The sequence below is a fragment of the Oncorhynchus mykiss genome, chromosome 11 (assembly GCF_057628025.1).
Source record: "Oncorhynchus mykiss isolate SJ-2025 chromosome 11, ASM5762802v1, whole genome shotgun sequence".
Lineage (NCBI taxonomy): Eukaryota > Metazoa > Chordata > Actinopteri > Salmoniformes > Salmonidae > Oncorhynchus > Oncorhynchus mykiss.
Window position 1 is genome coordinate 66,997,436 of NC_143032.1, and position 26,710 is coordinate 67,024,145.

Here is a 26,710-nt window from a genome sequence, read left to right on the forward strand (position 1 = left end):
TAACCCTGTGCATACACGTAAATAGTTTTTTCGAGGGATTGTGTTCAAAAATATTCCAGGCGGCCTCCGCTCTGCTGCGCTACTGCGGTATGCTAGACTGCAATCCAGACTTCTCTCTTATCTCTCTACAGGGCCTCCCCTTCACGATAAAACCGGTTCTTATTTCTATTTAGATAAGGAACTGCAGGTAATGTGCCTTTCCTCGCCTTGGGACGAGACTGATTGACAGTGAAGTGCGCCCCTTTTAATGGGCTTTCCGGCACCCATTTACTTTTGGATAAGGGTATCGCCCACATCGTCCTCCTGTAACAATAGACGGGCTAGCTGGCACAGTGAAGGGACAACTTTTTTACGAGGTAAACAAACACGTATATGCATGAACAAACAAACGCAACATTATTTTGGGGTTAATGTATCTTGAATTATTATTATATGCCAAATGGAACTGGGATAAGGGACCCAATTCCACTGTGTTGGACATAGGCCTATTGTCAACTGTTTTTACCATTAATACGCGCTGGTGACCCATGAACCCCCGCCCCTAAATTCTCATTCCTTATTTTCAAAATGTGTTCTCGTTCTCTTCTCTGATGGTAGTAGCTTGTGGAAGAACTGAAATCACTATTTTGACAAGCTTCTGCAGTTCTGTAAAGATATCATTCGCCTATGAACACAGTTTTTTTTCCCGAAGTTATGATTAGTTTAAGTTATGAATAACTTCCTATTGTCATATGCATCATATTTTTTCGCGGAATATTCCTATAGTATATACTGGATGTGACTTTTCGGGAATATTTGTATATGAACTTACCTTTACATTGTAGCCTAGTCTAGCATCAACATTGTTTTATTGATAGAGTTACACTAACTCAAACATCTGGATGCTCAATTTTAGTATATTTCCGGAACAAGATCACATCTGTATGCAACAACAACATAAACAACAACAACAACAACAACATGAGATGAGCAACAAACAAACTTGAAGCAAGCTAATATTTACAAGGTTATTGTCAAGACCGCGCTCCTACCTTCCATTTCTCTGGTGACAGTGCTGTAGTGCATTTTAAACGAAGTGTAACAGTTGTGCTGGTTTTGCTTGTCCAGGCCAGTGCGGTGTTTGTCAAATCTTGCGTTTCCTGCTTGCTCCGCAGCTGAAATCAGAGAGGCTATACTGAAAGCATTTGCTTTTGGAGAGAGGGGACCGCTGTCGTCCATAGGCGAGAAATCAGGTCGAGAAATCCGTCTCTCCTCTGCTTCCTTTACGCCCTATTCCAGAAAACAGAAGGCTAGACACAATGCGCAGGAACATACGCTGCAATAGTTTTACATTTCTCCTCTAACATTCGTTGATATTCAGTGACCTTTTGGCAAAGTAGTTTAGGTAACTCCGCTGTTTTTAAGGCAAAGTATCTCCACTGAATCTTTTTGAACAACAACATTTATAACTTTTCCATTGCACGAATTCAATTGATATGCCCAAACACGTCCACTTGATTCAAAACCTCGTTCATCCGCAGAGAGCTCTTCCCTTCTCCCCCATTCGGCGGCTGGGTGATGTCATAAGAGTTCGCTCGTCTGCCTTGAGGAGAAGCTACCGCAGAGAGAATGTCAAAAGTGAGAGCTCCACGCCTCCCTTGCAGGGCTCGAAAAAAAAGTGTGCACGCTTTGACTGGATGTTTTATTTGAATAAGATCTGGTCAATCATGTGCCAAATTTGAATACACTTTGGGAAAAAAGTATAACGTCATTGCGGATGTCCGGTTTGAAAGTGCTGCAATTATACAGCAAATTATATTACTGGGTCTTTTGGTTGTGCAATGATAGCGCGCGTAATTTCCAAATACCTTGGGCATGGGGCCGTTGTTGTCCTGAGCTTCTTGGTCAAATGAACTAGGCATTGTTGTTGCGTCTATTCTTATGGAGTTTGGATTAATGTATTAATTTATGGTTATTTTGTTTCCATAATTTCCCAATTGTATGTATTGCCTAATTGGTGCAATGGCTGCACCACCCAATGCAACATGACCTCACTTAATACCTGAATACTATTGATCTCACGATCAGACATTAGTTAGACATTTGTTTAACTCATATGGATTATAGCGTTTTATTTTTCGTAAACTAAATTTTTGTCTAGCCTATTTTTTGCCTGCCAATTGTAATCTCAACGCGTACAGCTATATTCCATCGTATGATAGTTAGTTTGTGGTTGGCTGGACATATTGGGTCTTGTAGTCAGTAAACAAAGTTCAGCGCAAGTGTTGCAGAATAAGGAGGCAAGGAGAGCTGCCTCGTGCGCTTTGCTAGACACTTTACCTTTATCTTGCGTTTACAGTATCTCTTATCAGCTTACCAAGCTTCATAATTAATTAATAGTAACAAAAGTTTTGTTTGGTTGAGTTACTGGATAGCAACCGGGATTGAGTCTAATTTACACTTGGGCTATTGAATAATGCTCTGCTGCAGCGGGCTAATGGGATAATTTAGTGAGCTGCACAGCTGTTGTTTTTGCAGATTAGACCTATTTGTTTTGGATGTTTTCTTAATGCAATCAAACATAAATAACTACTGTGGTAATCTGTTGTTTTTAAGTGTAGAATTGTACATAATTATTTGAATCATTAATATAATTTAGCCTTTATCTTTAGCCAACAGAATTAACTCATGCAATAACCTTGAAAAGGAACACATTTATTTGACCTTAGCCAGCAATCCCTGATTATTTATCTTTCTTTAATTACTACAGCATCTAAGCAAAGGCCAAATACACGTAAGTCGTATGTTGTTATACAGTAGCATCTTAAAATGCTAAACCAAGTGAGATAGACAAATAGGTCCACATCATTTCTTGATAGGATATAAATCAAGGACATGTATTATCACTTTATTGCCATGTCGTCTATCGGCCTCAGTGTTCACTGTGCTGTTTTGATATTTCATGAAAATGCAAGACTAACATTGTTTTATTATCTTGAAGATGAAGTAATCCACCTAAAGAAAATGGCCATGTATTTCGTTATTTTTTATCAGATGATGCCATTGATACCAGCTCACTTCATCATTGCCATGTCGGAAGCGTCATTTCTTTGTAAATACTCAGGTGATAACAGACAAAATACAGAACCTGATCAAATAGGAAGACTCTTTAGGAATTCGCTTGAAGGCCTTGGCGCACATGCGGGAGGCGACAGAAAACACGTATTCAACAAGCTTTGCACGAATGAGCTATGAATTAGCAGACACATAACATTTCCTAAATAATGAGAGTAATGGTTTATACTCTCATGAAGTAATGTTTTTTTTTAAAATATATATATACAGTATGTTCATTACTTAATGAATGGACAGCCTAAACATACTATGTTTCCTATTGCGTTTCCTGACATGAGTGTTTTATCTTCACCTATAAATACAATTATACATTTTAGACTAGCCTATAGCTAGGTATACGTTCACGTTGCAAATAAGATAAAATAGCAGTAGCTCAAAGAATTTGTGGACATAGGCTATTGCCATATTGGCTATATTCGTAGTAATTTTAACGGCAATATTTCCTGACCATTTGAAGCCCATATCTTACATTTATTTAAAGCGTGGTTAGTTTGGTGGGACACTCCGCAGCGCTGGTAAAGTTACCTGTTATGACTCTCTCTGGCTCCTCACCATGTTCAGTTGCCAAACGTTCTTGGACGTTTCAGATATAAATTCCATGAATAGAGCCGACGTGATTCCTTATTCTACAACAGAGGCATATTTGTTATACAAAGCATATTCCAAACTGAACGTTCCAAAACGTTGCGTCCTACTGAACGCGCCCGAGGTGTGTCTGTTGCAACTTTGCATAGTTTACCGTGGTAGGTCTACCTCTGAAGTTTTTAAGGTTCTTTTGCGCGCACTGAGAATCATCCGATCATAGTTACTAGTTTTAATGGTGCCTTTAACCTAGTTTATGCTTTGTCTCGGTTAATGTGTCTAAACATGTATTAAGCCTTTGTTTGTTTATTTGTGAATGTATTCAAAAGTGGTCATCTTAATAGATGGCCCTGGTTAGTTAGTTTGCATGATTTAGACTGTTAAAATCGTGTTCTCAGCATTCATCGTCAAAAGCAACAGATATACATCAACAATTGTATGTCTTAGGCTACAGGGGCGGGATAGATCAGTTAGCCTGCAAATGATGGAAAACACAATGACTGTTTTTATATTTATTTGTATATTTTATATTTCTTTTAGGCCTATTTAAATGGACCATAGCAGACAATATTTATCTGTTGTTATTCCGATGTAGTCTATAAGCGTTAATGAGGCCCACTCAAACATTAGCCCAGCAATAATGATGTGGAGGCCTAATTTAGAGTTATTGCCTGATTTAAGGTAAATTGTGTTTATTTTACGCAGTAGCTTAATGTAATTTATTTCGTCCTGCTGTATCTTAGTTAGCCGACTCGTCGATAAATACTCGACAGGTTATTCCCTTATTTGGATGTTGACGCATCCGAAGAGGCCTCCGTGGATCTTGTCCAAATCCGGGACATCATCTCCATCAGTGACGCAGATATTCCGTCTAGATAAGGAGCAGCGAGCGGGGACAGCAGTGCCATTGACCTCCAAATGCAGGAAACCGGGGACAAAGGAAGTGATGTTGAGCCAACGTATTTTACTAATCTCACTGTTTGTAGTTCTCTTGTTTTTTATGTTGTTTCAAGAAGGAATGACATAGGCCTATTATTGTTCACACGTTTCATATGTAGTCAGGAGTGTAACTATTAACATTTGAAATGCAATTTTGTGATCAATGTTTGATATTCAACAGCTTTCATTGTCCTCCGTTTGCGATTGCCCCTTTAGACCTGTGCTTTTGAATATACAGTACCTTAATCCATAGATTACACGTTTTCATTCCTTCATCTTCTACTTTCTGCCCGACCAATGGCATGTTTTAAACCTAACCCATCAAGCTAGCGATATAGGTAGTGATGTCATTTTCTTATTTTTAAAGAAACGTTTTCGCGTTATTTTTATACTTCCATAAAGCGGAACACACATTCAATAAGTAGCCTAGGTTAAATGGCCCGACAACGTCGTGCATAATTCAATGTTTTAGGAGGTAAAGAAGGCATCAAGTTTACAGGCGCAATATTTGTAATTATTCTTTTTTAAATGTAACCTTTATTTAACTAGGCAAGTCAGTTAAGAACAAATTCTTATGTACAGTGATGGCCTAGGGGGATCAGTGGGTTAACTGCCTTGTTCAGGGGCAGAACGACAGATTTTTACTTTGTTATGTCGGGGTTTCGATCCAGCAAACTTTCGGTTACTGTCCCAACGCTCTAACCACTAGGCTACCTACCTGTGGCACCAGTGGACACCGGTGGTTTGTTTAACCTTTTATTATTTTATTTTTTATCGTGCTCAATCATGTTTTATTAGGAATAATATGCACCTATGCACTTTTTTGGGCAAGTGATATTGTGTACTATATAGGCTTTTGAATGATTTGTGTTTTGCATATAGGGCTATATTTCTTTTGAGCAGTTCGATTTGGAATATAGCGTACACTTTTTTTAGACACTTGAAAGATTTATATTCACTGGGTTACATGTATTTATTTGATCCAGTTCTCCGAACAGATAGCCTATTTGTTGTTCATGAAGTGAATAAACCAGTGTCACACCATGGACGAAAAATCCTTTCAACATTTATTTATCTCTAGTCTTCCTACCTCATCACTTGCTACTATACTTCTCCCATGTACCTTATGTAACATGGTCTAGTGTCCTTTTGTGTATCTTTATAGGATAGGCTATAACTTATGTTGTCTCCAGTAATATGTGTCTACCACTGCGCGTTATGCGTGGCTTGCGCAATGAAATGTGTATAGCAAGCAATATTTAGTTTACCATTTCCTTTTACCCCTAGGAGGGACGTATAAGTCTCTGCAAAAAACAACATCTGTAGCCTGCCGTTGGGTTTTACGTTATTTGCATTAGATGTTAAACAATATACGAGTAGGCCTATAGCCTACAACATTATAATATACACTACAAGTATATTTTTGTTGTTGTTTAGAAGTGATTATTATAGCCTGTCTATTCATTCTTATTGCTGTTTGTTGACTTCGTTGTGTATTTTGTTTTTCTCGCTGTCAAAAGTTTGAAGTTGCCTGTTGATATATTTGGTAAGTCTTGTGTGGTCCGCTACTCTGTGCTAAATATTCTTCTGTTGTGGTAACATGATAAATCGCAAAAACAAGAGCTCCAGCCCATGCCTCATTAAATAACTTGGGACACAGTATCTGTTTAGGCATGCTCTCTGTTATCTTTGTGTGTTATCAAACGTCTTGGTGCGAAGTGGATTTGGCTTAGACACTTCGGCATGCTTGCCTCAGTACAATAATACTCTATTGCATTTTTGGCCTAACTGGTCCGTGTCTGTAAAAAAATAATTTACAAAATCTCTAACACACCCACGCGTAAGCCTTTTAGTGGTTGCTTTTTAGGATCGTGTTCTATAGAAATAAATTAATAATTTCATCATTTCTGACCGTAATACAGCTTCAACGACTTTCTAACAGATATTTTCAATTTCTAGAAAACCCCCAAAGGTTCGATGTTAATTAGAACCTCAAATAAATTAACAAACGATACATTTTAGTGGTGTCCAAGGATCATAAAACAACAATTTTAACATTCATATAGCGTGACTGAAAGTGTTGGGACAGACCAGCACGCTTCATATATAAAATTCTATCCTATGTAAATATTGGTCTAAATCCTTGAATAAGACAGGGAGGAAGTCAGCTAGTTGACCGCTGACAGTTGACTTGCTGAATAGCTGCTGTCCAGTCTCTCCACGGACATTTGGAAGTAATAAACAGCCAATAGTGCACATATAACAAGTCTTATAAAATGCCATTTAGACCTATTCATTTAAATAAATTATTGGCCGCCTCATTGATTAGCTTCCTAAGTGGCTGACTGTCTGCATTCGATTATATCCGCATGAGAGTATTTAATTTAGAGTTTTATTAACCAGCCATCAAAACATTTAATTGGATAATGTTTAAGTTTTTTCAGTGATGAATATAGGCTAATAGCCTGTATTATTACAGTTATTTGATTTTCATTTACGTTTGTTCATAACTATTTATTCAGATTTTGATTCAGATACATCACATTAATAAATAACTAGCGGTCTAAACTGAGATTATATCGAATAATTAAAATTACATGCATAATTAATAATATAGTTTGTAATGTGCCGTTTCTTTTGTGCAATGTGGGGAGCTATGAATCATTTTCTATCACGATAATTATATTAATGCAACAAATTAATGTTGGATACACATTGGATACCAAATTATAGTAAGCCCCATGCACCCTCTTATCAGAAAAATATTCATTTTACAAATGATCACGAATTCGATAAGGCAACATAATTAACTAAATGTAGATAGATAGGCTAACCCCTGAATACCTAGGTTAACGTGCAGAAACAACGAGGCATAAAAAACTAGAGCAAATTGGTTTCAAGTCTTGTATCAGAATGCCGGCCCGGCCATCAGGTGTTTTTAAATCTAGGCCTACATATGGCGATGAACTTTCCAGCCTGAGACCACCCGATGACCAGCCACACAGGTGTTTGCTTCAGTGTAGACTCGTTAGGGATAATCGGGTTGAAAGGCACTTTGACTGCAGTGCACTTTAACTTGCAGTATTTTCAATTCCTTGCAAGATGCAATTTATAGCCTACTTATGATCATAACTTTTCCATTGGGTGAAGACAATATCGCATAGGCTATTTGTGATTGGTAAGTTGTTGGACTTTTTGTGGGATTTAGATGACAATTGCATGTGACCGAATTTGTGACCAAAGTTGAAGACATAAAATTAATAGCTTTTGGAAAATTTACAGCAAAACACGTTTCCTTTTTGGCTTGAAAATCTACCTTTCCTGTTCAACCCTTTTTATTTTTGGTCATCTTTGAACACGGATATGGGCATAAAAACACAATGGACACGAACACAATGGACAGATCTCTGACCATCATCCCCCAGTGTCCATACCAGGGAAAATTCCAACACTGCAAAAACCTCGATTTTCTCACGCAAACAAATCACAGCAGGATTTGGAACCAGTGATTGTTAATTTGTGGAGAGCGATGTGATTTATTATTTAGTAGCCTATATTGCTATTTACGTGGTAAGCTAATATTCATTCTAACTTTTGCAAATTGAGTTTGACTGTTCATATTTATTTTAATCACTTATAGGTTTGGTCAAATCACTTAATAGGTTTGACCAGTAGGTTGGAAAGAGAACGAGGTGCTTTGCACGTTTAGAACTGAGAATTGCCCAGAGGCCTTGATGAAAGAACCAAAGGATGCCAGCACATATTGCTAAAAACATCATATGGTGCACCTGAGAGGAAATTGAACTAAAAAATATATACACCTTTACCTGGGAATTGACCAAAAGTAAGGCCTATGTTCTTGAATGTTGTGCATAATTTGTGCAGTTCATACAGGATATGTATAAAATACACACACATTGTCATATTAAGAGCTAAAAATACATTGACAGAGCAACTGAACAGCTGAATCCCTGTCCGTACTCTCTCTCTGTCTGGACTAAAGTCTGGGTTATTGTGCAGGATGATGTGCTTGTGTAGAAACTGAGAATTTCAATCACAGCATTTCTCCTCTTTTTCAATCCCATGATATTTTGTTTGTTTTTAGAGGGTAATGTGAAATCTTCATAAAGTAATAATATAATAACATGCATTCACAATAAACATTTGAAAATAGTACTACAAGATGAACTGTCTGGTATGAGGACTGAAAGCTAATGATGTATCCTGGTATCCTGTCTTAGTGTGTTAAACCAACCTGAAGATATTAAGCTATCAAGACCCCGGGTATAAGCACCACAGTATAATTTAAAGTACACCAAGTTAGACCAAATTACTTCCTCTACCTGCCTATGTAAAAACAGTCAGTGGGAAAGCCATATTTATTCCCTCTCCCTCTCCCCCCCCCCCCCCCCCTCTCTCTCTCTCTCCCCCCTCTCTCTCTCCCCCTCCCTCTCTCTCTCTCTCTCTCTCTCTCGTTTTCTCTCTCTCTCGTTTTCTCTCTGTGAAGATTTGTGCCACCACTGTGTTTGTTTATTGGGAGGGAAGGTCTTCTCCACATGTCTTTACAGAGTTAACAAATATAGGCCTGACAGCTGCCAACTGTACCCTTCAACACGTCTGAGCAGCCTGGCCAGCCAGTGTTCTCATCAGTCCCTATGCACCTCACCTTAGCCCTGATTCAGCCCTGCAGCCCTACCTGCCAACACTGAGACACAGAGACTAGATTGGGGCAGAGACCGACTGAGTGGCAGCCATTAGCCCACATTGAAGATTTTAACAAATGTAATCCCCAAATCACAGTCTCCCCTAAAACCACTACAGTCGTTCAGAGCGTGTCTGAGCACTAATGTGGAGACGTGGCAGTGCTTTCTACTGTGTCCCACTGGAATGGTGTGTTATTAAGTGTTATTAAGTGGTTATTGCAATGAATAGTCTTGTTTGAATGAAGATACGCCTATCATGTTTATCATGTCGATGTATGTTTGTAGATTGTCTTGTAGTTTTCATAGAAAAGGTAATACTGAGTTCAATCTTTATGAATGTTATCATGGGGTTCATTAAGCAGATTTCGCAGATAGAGAAAGAAAGAGAGTGAGAGAGAGAGCAAAACAGTCTGGAATGTCTGAAGGAGCAGAGAGCAGATCAGATCCCTTTTCAAAATCACTTCTTCTCTTTCCCTCTTTTAGCTTTTGAAAAGTATCCTTTTCCTATCTGTGACGTCATCACCTCACCTCTCCCTGCCTCCGATTGGCCTGCCCGTAAATAGCTTGCATTCCTGGCATAAAGAACCGATGATATGAGGCCTCAGTGATCTCCCAAATTAATGAAGGCCTTTCTTCCTGCTGACCTGAGCAGGATCTGGGTTCTTTGTATCTCTAATATGTCTTAACGGGATACTTCAGGTATCTGCTAGCATGCTAGATTATGCTCTCTGTTTTCTTCTTCTCAGTTAGGCCCATGAGCTTAAAAGGCTCCCCCTCCATCCCTCCCTGACTCAGTATTTATTTGAATTTGAGAAGGCCTGTTTCTGGTGGAAGGGGTCTTAGACACTATAGGAGCTCATCCACACCTCGCTGCCCCCCTCTACCACAGCAGGCTGCATGTTCACTCCTCACGGCCTTTACTTTCATCAACTTGAACCAGAGCCCAGTCAAATGCCATTACAGACAGGCCCGTGACGTACCAGCTATCAGCACTGTGTGTTTTCCCCTCCTGAATTCCTCCTTAGGAGCCCCTGCAACAGAGATTAAGAATACTGTTTTATTATTATTTTAAGTAGGCAAGTCAGTTAAGAACAAATTATTATTTACAATGACAGCCTAGGAACAGCGGGTTAACTGCCTTGTTCAGGAGCAGAACAACATATTTTTACCTTGTCAGCTCGGGGATTCGATCTAGCAACCTTTCAGTTACTGGCCCAACTCTCTAACCACTAGGCTACCGACCACCCCTGGTGTCATGTCCAACTCAGTGCGGTTGTTAAATCCTGTACTGTTAAGTTCCTGAATGCAGCTGAGTGACGACTTCCTTTTCATTCGGTCCAGTCTCTAAATGCACCTTTCAGGAGCTGGAACCCAACCATCAGCTCCTTTTTCTTTCCCTCCTCTCCACCACCCCACTGCCCCACCGCCCCACCGCCCCACTGCCCCACTACCCGGTCCCATAGGTTGTCCAGAGGAAAAGGCCTACCTTGGGGAGGGTAACACGATGACTACTGATTTTAAAGTGCCGTTTTGTTCTGTGACGGTGGGATGAGATCCCCGCGCACCCCACACAGAGCCCAGACAGTGAAACTGGGGATCAGAAGGGTAGAGATTCAGTCTCTGGAATGCTAACCCCCCTATAACACACAGGCCATCGCCTGTACTGGAAACGCATAGTGGAGGAGACAGGAAAATTAGCTACAATATGGCTTTTTGTTTAGGCATAGCCGTCTGGGAGGCGAGAGAGAGGGGAAATATTATTGCTACTTCCTGTGCTCCTCTTCCACCACACCGCTGCCTTCCCCAGATGAAGAGCAGGAAGTCACATGGGCCCTACACACAATGTGGAGAATGGGGGCCAATCCAATTCCAAAGCCCCAGGAATTCCCTTCCATAACTCTGCCCAGGGTCACCTGATAACGGACATGTTTTAATAATAATTTGGTGTGTGCTTATATTTGTCCTATTTCATACAAGCGTGTATTATTGAAAATGTGTTTTTTGCATATCCCAACCCGAAACACCCTTGGAGAGTGGGGTCACAGCCAGGATCTGCCATTATTAACAGTGACCCTGGAGCAATTAGGGTTAAATGCTTTGCTCAAGGGAACAACAACAGATTCTTCACCTTGTTGGCTCCGGGATTCAAATTAGCGACCTTTTGGTTACTGGTCCAACACGCTAACCACTAGGCTACCTGCCATCCTGCAATTTCTCCCCGGCCTCTTCCCCTTCACCACTGCCTGCATTGAGAGAGTCTCCACAGCACAGTATACTGTACCTGTGCTATGGACTCAGCTCCATGGTAAAGAAGAGGGGATGTTTGATGTTATGTAGCCTGCTCAGATCTGTTGCTGCCTTAGACCCAGTCTCGGATGGTGATCCAGGTCACAGATCCTACTGTGTGCAGCCTGTCACTTTGCGGCTCAGGGAATCCATTGAAACCTCAGCTCGTTGGGCTCAACCAATGGGAAAGCAGCGTGGGCCGCCTGATACTGATTACAGTGATTCATCATTTCAGGCCATCCCCACCACCACATGTTGTTTTGATCTCTTTCTCGCCAGCGTGGTGACAGTGAGAGATGAGGGACCATGTGGCCAGGCCAAGGCCGGTCGGCACACAGCCATGGAAACCTGCCTGCCTGCACCACCACTAGCAGCCCAGGGCTGGGCCCAAGCTCAGGGCCTATCTTATTCATTATGATTTAAAAAGTCAAACTGATCCTAGCTAAGCACTCCTACTCTGAAACATTTAGTGTATATGGGCCCAGAGCTCCATACCTAGCCCAGTGCCAGGGACCCCACCACAGAGCTCCAGTCCCAGCCTTAGCCCTATATCTCAGTGGGGTGTGGGTGTCTTAGGCCAACTGGCTAATTGCAGACCCAGTGCAGTGTAGCATTAGGTGATGGGAGGATTATGGCATGTTGCCTTGTGTTCACTTGGGGGCTAAACTGACACTCTCTCACCCCTGACCGGACAGTTATAGAAACCTCTCTAGTTGGCCGGGGTCTGGGGGTCTGGTCCAGATAATGGGGGGACTACGTGGCCTTGGTTGGGGACTACGTGGCCTTGGTTGCACCCCAAATGTTACCCTATTTCCTTCATAGTGCACTACCTCTGACCTGAGTCCTATGGGCCCTTGTCAAAAGTAGTGTACTATATAGGGAGTAGGATGCCATTTGGGATGCAACCCTGGTCAGGCAGGCAGAGGCAGACCACATGACTGCATGGCTCCTAACTCTAACACAAGCAGGACTGTTGAGTTCGTGATGTCAAACACTTCCTCCATTTGCATCCATTAGCCTGTTGTCGTGGCAGCGAGGAACATTTGCACCCAGAAAAAAAACAAAGGATCCAGATTACATGTCCTGTTTTTAATGAAAGAGTTCCCTCGGCTCAACTGGGGCGGCAGGGTAGCCTAGTGGTTAGAGCGTTGGAGCGTTAGAGCGTTGGACTAGTAACCGGAAGGTTGTGAGTTCAAACCCCCGAGCTGACAAGGTACAAATCTGTCGTTCTGCCCCTGAACAGGCAGTTAACCCACTGTTCCCAGGCCGTCATTGAAAATAAGAATTTGTTCTTAACTGACTTGCCTGGTTAAATAAAGGTAAAATAAAAAATAAAATAAACTGTTAGATTTACAAACACAAAAATACTCTGTTCATAAAATGATCAATTTGTTGTTACTTTTGTGTGTAAAATGAATAAAGATTAAAATGTAATTAACTAAGTTGTTAAACTTTGATATATTTCAAGAACATACAAATATTATATATTGTCTATTGCTTGTTTTCATCACTTTCATATATATACAGTGCCTTGCGAAAGTATTCGCCCCCCTTGAACTTTGCGACCTTTTGCCACATTTCAGGCTTCAAACATAAAGATATAAAACAGTATTTTTCTGTGAAGAATCAACTACAAGTGGGACACAATCATGAAGTGGAACGACATTTATTGGATATTTCAAACTTTTTTAACAAATCAAAAACTGAAAATTGGGCGTGCAAAATTATTCAGCCCCTTTACTTTCAGTGCAGCAAACTCTCTCCAGAAGTTCAGTGAGGATCTCTGAATGATCCAATGTTGACCTAAATGACTAATGATGATAAATACAATCCACCTGTGTGTAATCAAGTCTCCGTATAAATGCACCTGCACTGTGATAGTCTCAGAGGTCCGTTAAAAGCGCAGAGAGCATCATGAAGAACAAGGAACACACCAGGCAGGTCCGAGATACTGTTGTGAAGAAGTTTAAAGCCGGATTTGGTTACAAAAAGATTTCCCAAGCTTTAAACATCCCAAGGAGCACTGTGCAAGCGATAATATTGAAATGGAAGGAGTATCAGACCACTGCAAATCTACCAAGACCTGGCCGTCCCTCTAAACTTTCAGCTCATACAAGGAGAAGACTGGTCAGAGATGCAGCCAAGAGGCCCATGATCACTCTGGATGAACTGCAGAGATCTACAGCTGAGGTGGGAGACTCTGTCCATAGGACAACCAGTCGTATATTGCACAAATCTGGCCTTTATGGAAGAGTGGCAAGAAGAAAGCCATTTCTTAAAGATATCCATAAAAAGTGTCGTTTAAAGTTTGCCACAAGCCACCTGGGAGACACACCAAACATGTGGAAGAAGGTGCTCTGTTCAGATGAAACCAAAATTGAACTTTTTGGCAACAATGCAAAACGTTATGTTTGGCGTAAAAGTAACACAGCTCATCACCCTGAACACACCATCTCCACTGTCAAACATGGTGGTGGCAGCATCATGGTTTGGGCCTGCTTTTCTTCAGCAGGGACAGGGAAGATGGTTAAAATTGATGGGAAGATGGATGGAGCCAAATACAGGACCATTCTGGAAGAAAACCTGATGGAGTCTGCAAAAGACCTGAGACTGGGACGGAGATTTGTCTTCCAACAAGACAATGATCCAAAACATAAAGCAAAATCTACAATGGAATGGTTCAAAAATAAACATATCCAGGTGTTAGAATGGCCAAGTCAAAGTCCAGACCTGAATCCAATCGAGAATCTGTGGAAAGAACTGAAAACTGCTGTTCACAAATGCTCTCCATCCATCCAACCTCACTGAGCTCGAGCTGTTTTGCAAGGAGGAATGGGAAAAAATGTCAGTCTCTCGATGTGCAAAACTGATAGAGACATACCCCAAGCGACTTACAGCTGTAATCGCAGCAAAAGGTGGCGCTACAAAGTATTAACTTAAGGGGGCTGAATAATTTTGCACGCCCAATTTTTCAGTTTTTGATTTGTTAAAAAAGTTTGAAATATCCAATAAATGTCGTTCCACTTCATGATTGTGTCCCACTTGTTGTTGATTCTTCACAAAAAAATACAGTTTAATATCTTTATGTTTGAAGCCTGAAATGTGGCAAAAGGTCGCAAAGTTCAAGGAGGCCGAATACTTTCGCAAGGCACTGTATATGAAAGTGAATATATATGAATATACATCAAAACAAAATCTATAATGTCTATCATTTATCAATAATATCTATTTAGCGTAATTGTCCTTCATTAGACTTATTTGAACAGAAATGTGATCCAGCACTAATGTTATGTACATTTCTTTGGTTATTTTCAATCACATTAATACATTTCAACTATCCATATCTTCTTCTAATGATGCATTCATTCATAATTTGAGGGATAATGTTATGTATTCATTTGTCAACTTTTGTGAGATACATTTTTTGAAAACGTGAACTACAAACAATTACTAATACAGTGCCTTGCGAAAGTATTCGGCCCCCTTGAACTTTGAGACCTTTTGCCACATTTCAGGCTTCAAACATAAAGATATTAAACTGTATTTTTTTGTGAAGAATCAACAACAAGTGGGACACAATCATGAAGTGGAACGACATTTATTGGATATTTCAAACTTTTTTAACAAATCAAAAACGGAAAAATTGGGCGTGCAAAATTATTCAGCCCCCTTAAGTTAATACTTTGTAGCGCCACCTTTTGCTGTGATTACAGCTGTAAGTCGCTTGGGGTATGTCTCTATCAGTTTTGCACATCGAGAAACTGAATTTTTTTCCCATTCCTCCTTGCAAAACAGCTCGAGCTCAGTGAGGTTGGATGGAGAGCATTTGTGAACAGCAGTTTTCAGTTCTTTCCACAGATTCTCGATTGGATTCAGGTCTGGACTTTGACTTGGCCATTCTAACACCTGGATATGTTTATTTTTGAACCATTCCATTGTAGATTTTGCTTTATGTTTTGGATCATTGTCTTGTTGGAAGACAAATCTCCGTCCCAGTCTCAGGTCTTTTGCAGACTCCATCAGGTTTTCTTCCAGAATGGTCCTGTATTTGGCTCCATCCATCTTCCTATCAATTTTAACCATCTTCCCTGTCCCTGCTGAAGAAAAGCAGGCCCAAACCATGATGCTGCCACCACCATGTTTGACAGTGGGGATGGTGTGTTCAGCTGTGTTGCTTTTACGCCAAACATAACGTTTTGCATTGTTGCCAAAAAGTTCAATTTTGGTTTCATCTGAACAGAGCACCTTCTTCCACATGTTTGGTGTGTCTCCCAGGTGGCTTGTGGCAAACTTTAAACTACACTTTTTATGGATATCTTTAAAAAATGGCTTTCTTCTTGCCACTCTTCCCTAAAGGCCAGATTTGTGCAATATACGACTGATTGTTGTCCTATGAACAGAGTCTCCCACCTCAGCTGTAGATCTCTGCAGTTCATCCAGAGTGATCATGGGCCTCTTGGCTGCATCTCTGATCAGTCTTCTCCTTGTATGAGCTGAAAGCTTAGAGGGACGGCCAGGTCTTGGTAGATTTGCAGTGGTCTGATACTCCTTCCATTTCAATATTATCGCTTGCACAGTGCTCCTTGGGATGTTTAAAGCTTGGGAAATCTTTTTGTATCCAAATCCGGCTTTAAACTTCTTCACAACAGTATCTCGGACCTGCCTGGTGTGTTCCTTGTTCTTCATGATGCTCTCTGCGCTTTTAACGGACCTCTGAGACTATCACAGTGCAGGTGCATTTATACGTGCATATATATACGGAGACTTGATTACACACAGGTGGATTGTATTTATCATCATTAGTCATTTAGGTCAACATTGGATCATTCAGAGATCCTCACTGAACTTCTGGAGAGAGTTTGCTGCACAGAAAGTAAAGGGGCTGAATAATTTTGCACGCCCAATTTTTCAGTTTTTGATTTGTTAAAAAAGTTTGAAATATCCAATAAATGTCGTTCCACATCATGATTGTGTCCCACTTGTTGTTGATTCTTCACAAAAAAAATCAGTTTTATATCTTTATGTTTGAAGCCTGAAATGTGGCAAAAGGTCGCAAAGTTCAAGGGGGGCGAATACTTTCGCAAAGGCACTGTATTTGAAATGTTGGTTAAAACTGGATGACAAATATAATTATTTTTGACCTGTCCCAAAATGAATGGAGATGATTATTAAAGCTCTGCTATTACGACATGTGTGTTTGTATGTTTGAAAGTAATTTAGAACCCATTTAAATTGATCAAAATATACTTTCAGATACTGTATAAGTAACCTACTGCATACAGTGTATGATGAGAATTAATATCGTTACTCTGTCTGCTCTTTGTAGGTCTTCATACAGTATGTTACTGTCTACTGTCTATGGTCTTCACACAGTATGTTACTGTCTACTGTCTATGGTCTTCATACAGTATGTTACTGTCTACTGTCTATGGTCTTCACACAGTATGTTACTGTCTACTGTCTATGGTCTTCATACAGTATGTTACTGTCTACTGTCTATGGTCTTCACACAGTATGTTACTGTCTACTGTCTATGGTCTTCATACAGTATGTTACTGTCTACTGTCTATGGTCTTCACACAGTATGTTACTGTTTACTGTCTACAGTCTTCATACAGTATGTTACTGTCTACTGTCTATGGTCTTCACACAGTATGTTACTGTCTACTGTCTATGGTCTTCATACAGTATGTTACTGTCTACTGTCTATGGTCTTCATACAGTATGTTACTGTCTACTGTCTATGGTCTTCATACAGTATGTTACTGTCTACTGTCTATGGTCTTCACACAGTATGTTACTGTCTACTGTCTATGGTCTTCATACAGTATGTTACTGTCTACTGTCTATGGTCTTCATACAGTATGTTACTGTCTACTGTCTATGTTCTTCATACAGTATGTTACTGTCTACTGTCTATGGTCTTCACACAGTATGTTACTGTCTACTGTCTACAGTCTTCATACAGTATGTTACTGTCTACTGTCTATGGTCTTCACACAGTATGTTACTGTCTACAGGCCTTCATACAGTATGTTACTGTCTACTGTCTACAGTCTTCATACAGTATGTTACTGTCTACTGTCTACAGTCTTCCTACAGTGTGTTACTGTCTACTGTCTACAGTCTTCATACAGTATGTTACTGTCTACAGGCCTTCATACAGAATGTTACTGTCTACTGTCTACAGGCTTCATACAGTATGTTACTGTCTACTGTCAACAGTTTTCATACAGAATGTTACTGTCTACTGTCTACAGTCTTCATACAGAATGTTACTGTCTACTGTCTACAGTCTTCATACAGTATGTTAGTGTCTACAGGCCTTCATACAGTATGTTACTGTCTACAGGCCTTCATACAGTATGTTACTGTCTACAGTATGTTATATATTATATTATGTTATAATGTTAACTTTCACTGCTATGCGGATGACACACAGCTGTACATTTCGATAAAACATGGTAAAACATTTCAGACATAAGGAAGTGGATGGCTGCAAATGTTCTACTATTAAACAAAACAGAGATGCTAGTTCTAGGTCCCAAGAAACAAAGAGATCTTCTGTTGAATCTGACAATTAATATTGATGGTTGTACAGTCATCTCAAATAAAACTGTGAATGACCTCGGCGTTACTCTGACCCTGATCTCTCTTTTGACGAACATATCAAGACTGTTTCAAGGACAGCTTTTTTCCATCTACGTAACATTGCAAAAAATCAGATACTTTCTGTCCAAAAATTCTGCTGAAAAATTAATCCATGCTTTTGTTACATCTAGGTTAGACTACGGCAATGCTCTACTTTCCGGCTACCCAGATAAAGCACTAAATAAACTTCAGTTGGTGCTAATTTTTAAAATCATATTACTCCAGTGCTAGCCTCTCTACACTGGCTTCCTGTTTTTGCAAGGGCTAATTTCAAGGTTTTACTGCTAACCTGCCTCTAACCCTATTACAGGGGCTGGTTTACTGGTGCTCTTCCATGCCGTCCCTAGGGGGTGTGCATCACTTGAGTGGGTTGAGTCACTGATGTGATCTTCCTGTCCGGGTTGGCGCCCCCCTTGGGTTGTGCCATGGCGGAGATCTTTGTGGGCTATACTCGGCTTTGTCTCAGGATGGTAAGTTGGTGGTTGAAGTATCCCTTTAGTGGTGTGGGGGCTGTGCTTTGGCAAAGTGGGTGGGGTTTATCCTGCCTGTTTGGGGGTATCGTCAGATGGGGCCACAGTGTCTTCCGACCCCTCCTGTCTCAGCCTCCAGTATTTATGCTGTAGTAGTTTATGTGTCGGGGGGGCTAGGGTCTGTCTGTTATATCTGGAGTATTTCTCCTGTCTTATCCGGTGTCCTGTGTGAATTTAAGTATGATCTCTAATTCTCTCTCTCTTTCTCTCGTTTTCTTTCTTTCTTTCTTTCTTTCTTTCTTTCTTTCTTTCTTTCTTTCTTTCTTTCTTTCTTTCTTTCTTTCTTTCTTTCTTTCTTTATCTCTCTCTCTCAGAGGACCTGAACCCTAGGACTATGCCTCAGGACTACCTGGCCTGATGACTCCTTGCTGTCCCCAGTCCACCTGGCCGTGCTCCTGCTCCAGTGTCAACTGTTCTGCCTGCGGCTATGGAACCCTGACCTTTTCACCGGACGTGCTACATGTCCCAGACCTGCTGTTTTCAACTCGCTAGAAACAGGAGGAGCGGTAGAGATACTCTGAATGATCGGCTGTGAAAAGCCAACTGAAATGTACTCCTGAGGTGCTGACCTTGTTGCACCCTGGACTACCAATGTGATTATTATTCTTTGACCGTGCTGGTCATCCATGAACATTTGAACATCTTGGCCATGTTCTGTTATAATCTGCTCCAGGCACAGCCCAGAGCCCTGGTTCCTCTCTAGGTTTCTTCCTAGGTTCTGGCCTATCAAGGGAGTTTTTTCCTAGCCACTGTGGTTCTACACCTGCATTGCTTGTTGTTTGGGGTTTTAGACTGGGGTTCTGTACAGCACTTTGTGACATCAGCTGATGTAAGAAGGGCTTTATAAATACATTTGATTGATTGATAATATCTACAGTCTACTGTCTACAGGCCTTCATACAGTATGTTACTGTCTACAGGCCTTCATACAGTATGTTACTGTCTACAGGCCTTAATACAGTATGTTACTGTCTACAGGCCTTCATACAGTATATTACTGTCTACAGGCCTTCATACAGTATGTTTATGTCTACTGTCTACAGGCCTTCATACAGTATGTTACTGTCTACAGGCCTTCATACAGTATGTTACAGTCTACAGGCTTCATACAGTATGTTACTGTCTACTGTCTACAGGCTTCATACAGTATATTATTGTCTACAGTCTACAGGCTTTCATACAGTATGTTTCTGTCTACAGGCCTTCATTCAGTATGTTACTGTCTACAGGTCTTCATACAGTATGTTACTGTCTACAGGCCTTCATACAGTATGTTAGTGTCTACAGGCCTTCATACAGTAGGTTAGTGTCTACAGGCCTTCATACAGTATGTTACTGTCTACAGGCCTTCATACAGTATGTTACTGGCTACAGGCCTTCATGCAGTATGTTACTGTCTACAGGCCTTCATACAGTATGCTACTGTCTACAGGCCTTCATACAGTATATTACTGTCTACAGGCCTTCATACAGTATGTTACTGTCTACAGGCCTTCATACAGTATGTTACTGTCTACAGGCCTTCATACAGTATGTTACTGTCTACTTTCTACAGGTACACTGTATTACTGTCTACAGACCTTCATACAGTATGTTTATGTCTACTGTCTACAGGCCTTCATACAGTATGTTACTGTCTACAGGCCTTCATACAGTATGTTACAGTCTACAGGCTTCATACAGTATGTTACTGTCTACTGTCTACAGGCTTCATACAGTATATTATTGTCTACAGTCTACAGGCTTTCATACAGTATGTTTCTGTCTACAGGCCTTCATACAGTATGTTACTGTCTACAGGCCTTCATACAGTATGTTACTGTCTACAGGTCTTCATACAGTATGTTACTGTCTACAGGCCTTCATACAGTATGTTAGTGTCTACAGGCCTTCATACAGTAGGTTAGTGTCTACAGGCCTTCATACAGTATGTTACTGTCTACAGGCCTTCATACAGTAGGTTAGTGTCTACAGGTCTTCATACAGTATGTTACTGTCTACAGGCCTTCATACAGTATGTTAGTGTCTACAGGCCTTCATACAGTAGGTTAGTGTCTACAGGCCTTCATACAGTATGTTACTGTCTACAGGCCTTCATACAGTATGTTACTGTCTACAGGCCTTCATACAGTATGTTACTGTCTACAGGCCTTCATGCAGTATGTTACTGTCTACAGGCCTTCATACAGTATGTTACTGTCTACAGGCCTTCATACAGTATGTTAGTGTCTACAGGCCTTCATACAGTATGTTACTATCTACAGGCCTTCATACAGTATGTTACTGTCTACAGGCCTTCATACAGTATGCTACTGTCTACAGGCCTTCATACAGTATATTACTGTCTACAGGCCTTCATACAGTATGTTACTGTCTACAGGCCTTCATACAGTATGTTACTGTCTACAGGCCTTCATACAGTATGTTACTGTCTACAGGCCTTCATACAGTATGCTACTGTCTACAGGCCTTCATACAGTATATTACTGTCTACAGGCCTTCATACAGTATGTTACTGTCTACAGGCCTTCATACAGTATGTTACTGTCTACAGGCCTTCATACAGTATGTTAGTGTCTACAGGCCTTCATACAGTATGTTACTGTCTACAGGCCTTCATGCAGTATGTTACTGTCTACAGGCCTTCATACAGTATGTTACTGTCTACAGGCCTTCATACAGTATGTTAGTGTCTACAGGCCTTCATACAGTATGTTACTGTCTACAGGTCTTCATACAGTATGTTACTGTCTACAGGCCTTCATACAGTATGTTAGTGTCTACAGGCCTTCATACAGTAGGTTAGTGTCTACAGGCCTTCATACAGTATGTTACTGTCTACAGGCCTTCATACAGTATGTTACTGGCTACAGGCCTTCATGCAGTATGTTACTGTCTACAGGCCTTCATACAGTATGCTACTGTCTACAGGCCTTCATACAGTATATTACTGTCTACAGGCCTTCATACAGTATGTTACTGTCTACAGGCCTTCATACAGTATGTTACTGTCTACAGGCCTTCATACAGTATGTTACTGTCTACTTTCTACAGGTACACTGTATTACTGTCTACAGACCTTCATACAGTATGTTTATGTCTACTGTCTACAGGCCTTCATACAGTATGTTACTGTCTACAGGCCTTCATACAGTATGTTACAGTCTACAGGCTTCATACAGTATGTTACTGTCTACTGTCTACAGGCTTCATACAGTATATTATTGTCTACAGTCTACAGGCTTTCATACAGTATGTTTCTGTCTACAGGCCTTCATACAGTATGTTACTGTCTACAGGCCTTCATACAGTATGTTACTGTCTACAGGTCTTCATACAGTATGTTACTGTCTACAGGCCTTCATACAGTATGTTAGTGTCTACAGGCCTTCATACAGTAGGTTAGTGTCTACAGGCCTTCATACAGTATGTTACTGTCTACAGGCCTTCATACAGTAGGTTAGTGTCTACAGGTCTTCATACAGTATGTTACTGTCTACAGGCCTTCATACAGTATGTTAGTGTCTACAGGCCTTCATACAGTAGGTTAGTGTCTACAGGCCTTCATACAGTATGTTACTGTCTACAGGCCTTCATACAGTATGTTACTGTCTACAGGCCTTCATACAGTATGTTACTGTCTACAGGCCTTCATGCAGTATGTTACTGTCTACAGGCCTTCATACAGTATGTTACTGTCTACAGGCCTTCATACAGTATGTTAGTGTCTACAGGCCTTCATACAGTATGTTACTATCTACAGGCCTTCATACAGTATGTTACTGTCTACAGGCCTTCATACAGTATGCTACTGTCTACAGGCCTTCATACAGTATATTACTGTCTACAGGCCTTCATACAGTATGTTACTGTCTACAGGCCTTCATACAGTATGTTACTGTCTACAGGCCTTCATACAGTATGTTACTGTCTACAGGCCTTCATACAGTATGTTACTGTCTACAGACCTTCATACAGTATGTTACTGTCTACAGGCCTTCATACAGTATGTTACTGTCTACAGGCCTTCATACAGTATGTTACTGTCTACAGGCCTTCATACAGTATGTTAGTGTCTACAGACCTTCATACAGTATGTTACTGTCTACAGGCCTTCATACAGTATGTTAGTGTCTACAGACCTTCATACAGTATGTTACTGTCTACAGGCCTTCATACAGTATGTTAGTGTCTACAGGCCTTCATACAGTATGTTACTGTCTACAGGCCTTCATACAGTATGTTTCTGTCTATAGGCCTTCATACAGTAGGTTAGTGTCTACAGGCCTTCATACAGTATGTTACTATCTACAGGCCTTCATACAGTATGTTACTGTCTACAGGCCTTCATACAGTATGTTTCTGTCTACAGGCCTTCATACAGTATGTTACTGTCTACAGGCCTTTATACAGTATGTTAGTGTCTACAGACCTTCATACAGTATGTTAGTGTCTACAGACCTTCATACAGTCTGTTAGTGTCTACAGGCCTTCATACAGTATGTTACTGTCTACAGGCCTTCATACAGTATGTTACTGTCTACAGGCCTTCATGCAGTATGTTACTGTCTACAGGCCTTCATACAGTATGTTACTGTCTACAGGCCTTCATACAGTATGTTAGTGTCTGCAGGCCTTCATACAATATGTTACTATCTACAGGCCTTCATACAGTATGTTACTGTCTACAGGCCTTCATGCAGTATGTTACTGTCTACAGGCCTTCATACAGTATGTTACTGTCTACAGGCCTTCATACAGTATGTTACTATCTACAGGCCTTCATACAGTATGTTACTGTCTACAGGCCTTCATACAGTATGCTACTGTCTACAGGCCTTCATACAGTATATTACTGTCTACAGGCCTTCATACAGTATGTTACTGTCTACAGGCCTTCATACAGTATGTTACTGTCTACAGGCCTTCATACAGTATGTTACTGTCTACAGGCCTTCATACAGTATGTTACTGTCTACAGACCTTCATACAGTATGTTACTGTCTACAGGCCTTCATACAGTATGTTAGTGTCTACAGGCCTTCATACAGTATGTTACTGTCTACAGGCCTTCATACAGTATGTTAGTGTCTACAGACCTTCATACAGTATGTTACTGTCTACAGGCCTTCATACAGTATGTTAGTGTCTACAGACCTTCATACAGTATGTTACTGTCTACAGGCCTTCATACAGTATGTTAGTGTCTACAGGCCTTCATACAGTATGTTACTGTCTACAGGCCTTCATACAGTATGTTTCTGTCTATAGGCCTTCATACAGTAGGTTAGTGTCTACAGGCCTTCATACAGTATGTTACTATCTACAGGCCTTCATACAGTATGTTACTGTCTACAGGCCTTCATACAGTATGTTTCTGTCTACAGGCCTTCATACAGTATGTTACTGTCTACAGGCCTTTATACAGTATGTTAGTGTCTACAGACCTTCATACAGTATGTTAGTGTCTACAGACCTTCATACAGTCTGTTAGTGTCTACAGGCCTTCATACAGTATGTTACTGTCTACAGGCCTTCATACAGTATGTTACTGTCTACAGGCCTTCATGCAGTATGTTACTGTCTACAGGCCTTCATACAGTATGTTAGTGTCTGCAGGCCTTCATACAGTATGTTACTATCTACAGGCCTTCATACAGTATGTTACTGTCTACAGGCCTTCATACAGTATGTTACTGTCTACAGGCCTTCATACAGTATGTTACTGTCTACAGGCCTTCATGCAGTATGTTACTGTCTACAGGCCTTCATACAGTATGTTACTGTCTACAGGCCTTCATACAGTATGTTACTATCTACAGGCCTTCATACAGTATGTTACTGTCTACAGGCCTTCATACAGTATGCTACTGTCTACAGGCCTTCATACAGTATATTACTGTCTACAGGCCTTCATACAGTATGTTTCTGTCTACAGGCCTTCATACAGTATGTTACTGTCTACAGGCCTTTATACAGTATGTTAGTGTGTACAGACCTTCATACAGTATGTTAGTGTCTACAGACCTTCATACAGTCTGTTAGTGTCTACAGGCCTTCATACAGTATGTTACTGTCTACAGGCCTTCATACAGTATGTTACTGTCTACAGGCCTTCATGCAGTATGTTACTGTCTACAGGCCTTCATACAGTATGTTAGTGTCTGCAGGCCTTCATACAGTATGTTACTATCTACAGGCCTTCATACAGTATGTTACTGTCTACAGGCCTTCATACAGTATGTTACTGTCTACAGGCCTTCATACAGTATGTTACTGTCTACAGGCCTTCATGCAGTATGTTACTGTCTACAGGCCTTCGTACAGTATGTTACTGTCTACAGGCCTTCATACAGTATGTTACTATCTACAGGCCTTCATACAGTATGTTACTGTCTACAGGCCTTCATACAGTATGCTACTGTCTACAGGCCTTCATACAGTATATTACTGTCTACAGGCCTTCATACAGTATGTTACTGTCTACAGGCCTTCATACAGTATGTTACTGTCTACAGGCCTTCATACAGTATGTTACTGTCTACAGGCCTTCATACAGTATGTTACTGTCTACAGACCTTCATACAGTATGTTACTGTCTACAGGCCTTCATACAGTATGTTAGTGTCTACAGGCCTTCATACAGTATGTTACTGTCTACAGGCCTTCATACAGTATGTTAGTGTCTACAGACCTTCATACAGTATGTTACTGTCTACAGGCCTTCATACAGTATGTTAGTGTCTACAGACCTTCATACAGTATGTTACTGTCTACAGGCCTTCATACAGTATGTTAGTGTCTACAGGCCTTCATACAGTATGTTACTGTCTACAGGCCTTCATACAGTATGTTTCTGTCTACAGGCCTTCATACAGTAGGTTAGTGTCTACAGGCCTTCATACAGTATGTTACTATCTACAGGCCTTCATACAGTATGTTACTGTCTACAGGCCTTCATACAGTATGTTTCTGTCTACAGGCCTTCATACAGTATGTTACTGTCTACAGGCCTTTATACAGTATGTTAGTGTCTACAGACCTTCATACAGTATGTTAGTGTCTACAGACCTTCATACAGTCTGTTAGTGTCTACAGGCCTTCATACAGTATGTTACTGTCTACAGGCCTTCATACAGTATGTTACTGTCTACAGGCCTTCATGCAGTATGTTACTGTCTACAGGCCTTCATACAGTATGTTACTGTCTACAGACCTTCATACAGTATGTTACTGTCTACAGGCCTTCATACAGTATGTTAGTGTCTACAGACCTTCATACAGTATGTTACTGTCTACAGGCCTTCATACAGTATGTTAGTGTCTACAGGCCTTCATACAGTATGTTAGTGTCTACAGACCTTCATACAGTATGTTACTGTCTACAGGCCTTCATACAGTATGTTACTGTCTACAGGCCTTCATACAGTATGTTACTGTCTACAGGCCTTCATACAGTATGTTACTGTCTACAGGCCTTCATACAGTATGTTAGTGTCTACAGACCTTCATACAGTATGTTACTGTCTACAGGCCTTCATACAGTATGTTACTGTCTACAGGCCTTCATACAGTATGTTACTGTCTACAGGCCTTCATACAGTATGTTACTGTCTACTTTCTACAGGTACAATGTGTTACTGTCTACAGGCCTTCATACAGTATGTTACTGTCTACTTTCTACAGGTACACTGTGTTACTGTCTACAGACCTTAATACAGTATGTTTCTGTCTACTTTCTACAGGTACAATGTGTTACTGTCTACAGACCTTCATACAGTATGTTTCTGTCTACTTTCTACAGGTACACTGTGTTACTGTCCACAGTGTGTTTACCTTGCAGTGAACATTGCAGTGGTCTGCCCTCCTCCTCTTTGCTCAGAGCCTTTAGTCACATTTTTGTAC